The sequence below is a fragment of the Candoia aspera genome, chromosome 5 (genome assembly GCF_035149785.1).
Source record: "Candoia aspera isolate rCanAsp1 chromosome 5, rCanAsp1.hap2, whole genome shotgun sequence".
Lineage (NCBI taxonomy): Eukaryota > Metazoa > Chordata > Lepidosauria > Squamata > Boidae > Candoia > Candoia aspera.
This window is the reverse complement of record NC_086157.1, coordinates 6,345,645-6,352,651: the sequence shown is the minus strand read 5'-3', so window position 1 is coordinate 6,352,651 and position 7,007 is coordinate 6,345,645. Positions and strand designations below refer to the sequence as shown.

The window sequence follows — 7,007 nt, the reverse complement described above, 5'->3', positions numbered from 1 at the left end:
TAAGCTGAGAAGGACTATGAGGATCGCCAAGGTGGGTGAAGCATGAAAAAAGGAAGTTATATATAGGAAAAGAGTAGGGGTTAATTAATATTGATTTAAAGTTCACTATGTTATTCACAGGTTTTTATATACACACACTCACAAATTATCTTCAAAAGGCTTTGCAAGTTCATGTCAAGCCACCCACTGGCAAAAAAATAGGTACTTTCACAATGGAAATACACCAGTAATTCTGCAACATGGAGGTGACCCTGATAGAATAATTGAATGCAGCGGCTTTCATTTTCATGAAATGCAAGACTTTTAAGCTTTTGTGGAAACATCACTGCTATGGAAGCTAAGAGCATCAGAACTGTAAACCTGTGAAAATGGGGCGGGGGAGGCGTTTAGGCTAAAGGATAATGGTTTCCCAGCAGTTCCATCTGAACTTGTCAATGGCAGCATTGGTAGACCATTCCAGAGAATTTCCACTACATCTTTTGTTCTTGCAAGCATTCGGTGACTTTAGAATGACACCTTTCCCATCCCTCTCTAGGGAAGCCCATATGCTTGGCATGCATAAAAGCCACCAATTCAACCTCTAGCATTTCTCTCAGCAGGACTGAAAAAAAGCCTCTGATTGACTCTTTTGGAGCACTACTCAGAGGCAATTAGTTGTAATGCTGGTAATGGGAATGCTATTAAAATACTTTGGTTTTCTGTATTTAGCAGTACATAAAAGGCAGAAACTGAAGAGTTTCTCTTGCAGTGCAAAGTTCCCCTCTGGAGAAATATTCTTTAAAAAATCAGGACCCTGTTGGGAGAGAAAAGGTTAACCTCTGTTCCCAATCTGATGTAGATACTATTTACTATTTATTTACTACTTGATCTGTTTACTATTTACTGGTGCAATGCAGACTTTTTTCAGATCAATGCAATGTGATGGAAAACAAATTGCTTTCAAGGATTTTTTTGAAGGACAAAGGGAAAAAAAAGGTTGAAATTAGTTGGAATGAGGAATATACTGTATGTCTGGAAGCAGGATGAAAGTCCACTCTGCTACAGTATGGTCATCTCTCTAGCATTCAGCAGTGGTCCTGGCTTCCATCCTTCAATTAAATCCTGTGTAATTCCTCTCAATTGACTTTTTTTCAGTTTAGGAAGTATGGGCAGTAAAAGAAGTAGCAGACTGATGGAGAACATGTAATAAATACTCTCCACAAAATGAACAAAAACCTTGATAGGTTGCCCCTATCAAGAAAGTTTCAAAAACTATTCAAGTTGAACCTGACTTCTGGTGTCTCCATGGAGATGTCCATGTAGGTTTTTTGACAACAATTTGGAAGTGATTCACCACCAGTTCTTCTGAGATAATATTTGTTGTTTTGTCTTAAGTTCCCAGTCTAGGATATAAGCCCTGAGACTTCCTGGTAGCTTTCCATACAAATGCTAAACAGGCCCACCCCTACTTAGCTTTTCTGAACATCTGTTAGCATCATCTAAGTGGTCTTACCGAATTGAACTCTAAAGCTATTAAAACTCTGAGTCATACTAAACTTCTGGTTACTTTATGAACATACCTAGCTAAAAATGTCAAATCAGAAAGACATCCCAGACTGAAATTATCTAATAAGCAACAAAATCAACAAAACAAAAGTGAATGATAAACAATTAATAGTAAACAATAAATGTATAAAGAAATGTAATAAATGCCTTTGATTAATGTAATGCTGTTGCTTGAATTACTAGGTGATTGTTTTTGGTACTGTTTGCAAACATTTTCATACTACTTTCCTCCCCTTCCCCACAGAAAACCTGCACAGATTATATTAAGAAGGAAAAAATACCCTGCATCACTCAATACTATAGGAGGATAGCATACAATTTCTAATCACAGTAACCAATATGTTTTGCTCCAATTCATAATCCCAGCACTTGTTAATAGAAAGGTGGAATTTCAATCATCACTGTATGCTGCTGTGTTCACCCAGTAGGCCTCAAAGCAAGGTGAATTCCCTTGTAGTTGACAACATATGTACCAAGCTTTGCAATGTACTCATAAATTCCTGACTTGTTTGCACGGGTTGTCACAAGAGACTATACCATTCTGTTCTTTGGACCCAGACTGAAGAGCTAGATTTTTAAGAACGGAATCTTCTTCCAAAAGATTTGATCTTTTTTTCTTTCTCGTTGGTAGAGCATTATGCTCTTTCCCATTCTGGTATTATAATAATAATAATAATAATAATAATAATAATAATAATAATAATAATAATAATAATAATAGAAAATTTATCCCTTTCTCTCTACCCCCACCCTTTCATTAATCGAGTCAATACAATAGTTATTCCTATGCAGGAATTCAACCCACACACATGAAGGCTACAGAGGAGCAAAGCGCAGAGATGTGGATTCAAGCCAAGAAATCAGTGCTTTTAGCTGGACAAGTGTTTTGCATGTTTAGATCGGTTGATTTTTGTGCAGAAAACCACACATATACAGGCAAAAATCCAGTACATGCTTGATGCTCTCCCAGAAATCATTCTCTTGGGCCATGATTCATAAAAAGGACATCTTCTTGCAGGAGAGAACTGTTCAAGCAATTGGATTCTGCACATGACATTTTGGTTATTACTGTTTTCTTTGTTACTGTGCTTAAGATGTTGGTCCTGAATCTGGGAAACCATGGAAGTTCCCAGAGCAACACTGAGTCAGTCACTCACTCACTCTTATCCCAACCTACCTTGCAGGATTGCTATTGTGAGAGAACATTGATGGATGGAATTAGTAGGCTTTGTCCCTTGACATCTGGAGAAAAGGAAGCATATAAATCTAATAAAGAGAATGGAACATTTACCGAAGATACTGTTTAACTGCTCGCCAACTCACTTTCTTGTAGAACACGTGCGCACCCTTGTTCCTCAAAATAAAACAGAGCTCTGCTAGTTATTTCAAGGCCCATACTCTAAAGGGAGAATGAGAATGTCATCCTTAATCTCTCGGGCAAACCAGAAAAGAGACTCAATTGTTTCGTTACAAGCCAAGTGGCAGAAATGTCTCTTTTACCACTGGCTATAGCAAGTGATATGAACAGAAAATTAAATGCAGTCTGTCTCTACATTGCTTTGTTATGAGCCAGAAAACCAGGATGCTTGTAAGGATAAGTCAGGTACAGTTTGAAACCAATGTCCATATCATACTAGTGTAGGCAGAGCTATGTGACTGCCTTGATTCTGCATAAGTGCAGAAAATCTCAGCTTTCTTCTCTCTTTCTGCCTCTCTCTTTTGGCAAATAATGGCAGCTTTCTTTTATTATGATTATTTGGCTATGAGATAAAATGTATGGGAGACAATGTCAGATAAGTTTGTGAAACTCAGTAGAGAGCATTGAATAGGCTTTGCTACAGACAGAAAAATCGAAGACCAACCTCTTGTAAAACTTCTTGATCTTTCCCTCATTCCCAGAAGTACAATTAAACAGTTATGCAAAGCAAGCAGAATTATTAGAACTTATTAATATAGTGAGGGCAGAGAGAGGGAAACCTTCAATTTAAATAATAATAATAATAATAATAATAATTAGAAGTCCACTTTAAAGGTTGATGTCTGTGTTTTCATGTTTTCTTTGTCCCACATAATCTTTTTTTCTTTGGTAGTGTTTCACAGATACATCGATGGGCAGGAACAATCCTATTGCCGATGTCACCTGTCTCAGATGAAGAACAGAGTGGCTCAGCTTTTCACAAGTGTTGTATACAAAACTGAGTTTCCATAATTAGCAGACTGATCTGACCTTTCATCCTCTCTGCCACTTGGGCTGCTGCTATGGAGGCCTGCTGGAGACAGGCCATGACAAGCTGGTTGTGGTGCAAGCCTACTTTTGCTGGCTACAAGCAAGGCCTTGAAGACTAGAAGGATCACACTGGTCTGCTGAAAGTTGGGTGGGTTTCTTCTCACAATGAGACAGAATTCTACCTGAGGAAAAAATGTTCCTATATGTACAAGGCAAAAAAACCAACACAGAGACTCCCTGGGGGAGGTCCAGTAGGACTGGAGTCATCTGGGGGAAGGTGATCCATGCCCACTGAAATAGCAGCATGGTGCAAACCAAGTTCCACTCCACCCTGCCTGCCAAAGTCATTGGACACTTGAATAGAGAGATGCTCTATCCATCCAGAATCTAAATATGGACTGAAAATAAAATTCAAAGTATTAAAAAAAAAAATCCATGGACTGGTGTGTAATGATCACTTTCAGAGATTTAGGCATGTGTGTGCTTGCTGGATATCTCCATGCATGTCTGAAACCTATGATGCCCAGATATGCATATGGAGGTGTCACCATGCCAGAAAGAAGCAGGTGGAACAAACAAGGGAAAAGAGCAACATGATGCTGTTGCAGAAATAGCAACTGGTGCAGAAAAGCAAAAAGACTTCCTGACTGAGAGACTGAAAGAAAAACTATCTGTTCTGACCATTTGAAGAAACAGATTCCTGTATCAAGCAATATATAATTTGTAATACACAACTCAAAGCCTTGCCTTCGCTCTCTCTCCAAATGAGCTGTTTTGCTTTCTTTGACACCTTGGTCATTTTGCTGGCAAATAATGTTAAGGTCCTGTGATTTAATGCTTCTGCTTGCTTTATTCTTTCTAGCATTTGTTCATTTAAGAATGCATGGGATTGCTCTGGGGGAGTGTTCTCTATATTTAAGGGTCTCAGCAGGGTGAAGAGACAGACTCGTATTATATGGTATGTGCAGTGAATACCAGAAGACATGACATTTATGAAATGCTAATGTGCAGCATCAACAGGATGTTTGGACATTCACAAAATCATAGAGTTGACTCACTGACTTTCCATCAGGAAGATGTGGATTCCCACCACTGAACATCATAGAACCGGGAGGTCAGTGAGCCACAAATAAAGCAATTGCTTCTGTAGGTTTATGTGGACCTGCTGCAGATGGAGTAGAGAGCAAAATGTGTGGTAGATTGGAGGACTGTAATAACTGGAACAGACTGTAGAACATTCATCACATACATCACTTACTTGGTAGAATCATAGAACTGGAAGGGGCCATTCAGGTCACCAAGTTCAACCCCCTGCTTTCTGCAGGAATCCAAATTTATCTGAAGCATCCCTAACAGATGTCTCTCTGGGCTCTATTTAAACATGTCCAGTGAAGATGAACATACCACCACTTGGGTTCCACAGTTAATCTCCTCTTACAGTTTTGCTGTTTGCACTAGTGATACAGAAACTTCCAGAGGTTTTACCTTCTCTCCTTTTCAATCTCATTGAACTTCTGTCTGCCTTGGACCTGATTATTCCCTGGAAATCCTGCACTTCTACCTCATAACATCCCTTCATTTGCACAAATGACAAAAGCCTCAGATTAGAGTGTGTGGCACACGATATTCCGGAAAACGCCATGCATTATATGAGTATAATGAGGAGTTCATTATACTGATCTATAGCTCCTCTGATGAAGGTCATAGTTTCCATCATTTCTGTGTAAGTCACATCACAGGTGCAAGTTGCACACAAGCAGCATGGAAACAGAGTGGTCAATCAGATTGGTCCAGTTTAGAGACAGGCGTTGTTTTAAAGCTTGACTTTCCTACTCTGGAACTCAAGACTGGGCTCAGCATTATAAGGATTAGCAACATGCAGTTTCAACTTGAATGAGATCCTGCACCCAAATAAATGTACAGATGAGGATCCTCTCCCTGCAGTAATTTACACACTCCCTGCAGTAATTTACACAGTACACAGGGAAGTACCTACAGTACAGTGTATACTCATAAAATGCATAAATGTACCAATATCAAAATTACGTTTTCTTGTCATTCTTCCAGGAACTCAAGACAGCAAACCTAACAGGGATTCAAATAACAATTTGAATACAGCATATACTCGATTTCAAATAGAACAATATTTGAAAGTGAATGCTATATATTCATTCGTATACAGTATGTATCAGGTTGTTGCTTACACAAAGACATGCCTGTTGAAGTGGCCATGCTGCTATTCTATGGTAAAATGCCTTCAACAGCTTCACCAAAACATCTAAAGTATTTTCCGCAGGGAAGTCATCTGATAAAAGAAGGCCCAAAGTAATTACATTTAAACGCAGTGTGTCCTTGGCCTAAAAAAGGTTCTGTATACTTGATAGGGTGGTATTTATTTTATTTATTTTATTTTTAATCCATTCAATCATGTCCAATTCTCAGAGACTGCCTGGACAAGTCACTGCAGTTTTCTTGCCAGGTTTTTCAGAAGTGGTTTGCCATTGCCTCCTTCCTAGGGCTGGGAGAAAGTGACTGGCCCAGGGTCAACCAGCTGGCTTTGTGCCTCATGGTCTCCCAGTTTCTAGCCTGGTGCCTTAACCATTACACCAAACTGGCTCTCTGGGAGCAATATAGTTAGCACTTAATGTTGTTTAAAAGAAACAGGGATCATGGCAGGCAAAGTCACCACCTTCAGTAACCTCCAGATTTGTTATAGTAAGATGCTGTCCATGGGACTGGCTCTGAAAAGTATACCGAGTCTTTAACTAGTACAATATACACTAATGCCATCAGATGGTTGGTGGGTACTGGTCAATCAGAACATTTTTCTTGGTGTGACCCACAATTATTGCCTATTCATTTCCAGGCTCCACTTAAGGTCTCCATTCTTCTTTCAAATTCAAAACAGCTTGAAGCCTGTGAATCTTGAGCATTACCTTTCCTGCAGTTCCCAGGTATTTAATAAAGGACATTAATGCCAACCATACTGAATGCAGCTTTTGCTTTTTAGACACCAAGGAACTACTTGGCTCTTCAAAATGGCTTGGCTTCCTAGTTCTGCAGATTTACTTCTGCTTCTGCGGCATTGTTTTATGAGTTCCTGCTGAATTTGTCACCTGGATTTATATAATAAATATAGCTTTTTAATTTTGTTCTCCTTTTAGTGTTACAGTCCAATAGCAGAAGCAACACAACCAATGCAAAACAAAACCAAGCCACAAAATAAAAGAGAAAG

The 7,007-nt window shown here is 39.1% G+C and overlaps 1 pseudogene; it reads left to right on the top strand.

Annotated features, from left to right (window-relative positions):
* The first annotated feature begins 3,828 nt into the window (after positions 1-3,828).
* On the top strand, positions 3,829-4,163 carry LOC134498219 (large ribosomal subunit protein eL33-like; annotated as a pseudogene).
* Positions 4,164-7,007: the final 2,844 nt, after the last annotated feature.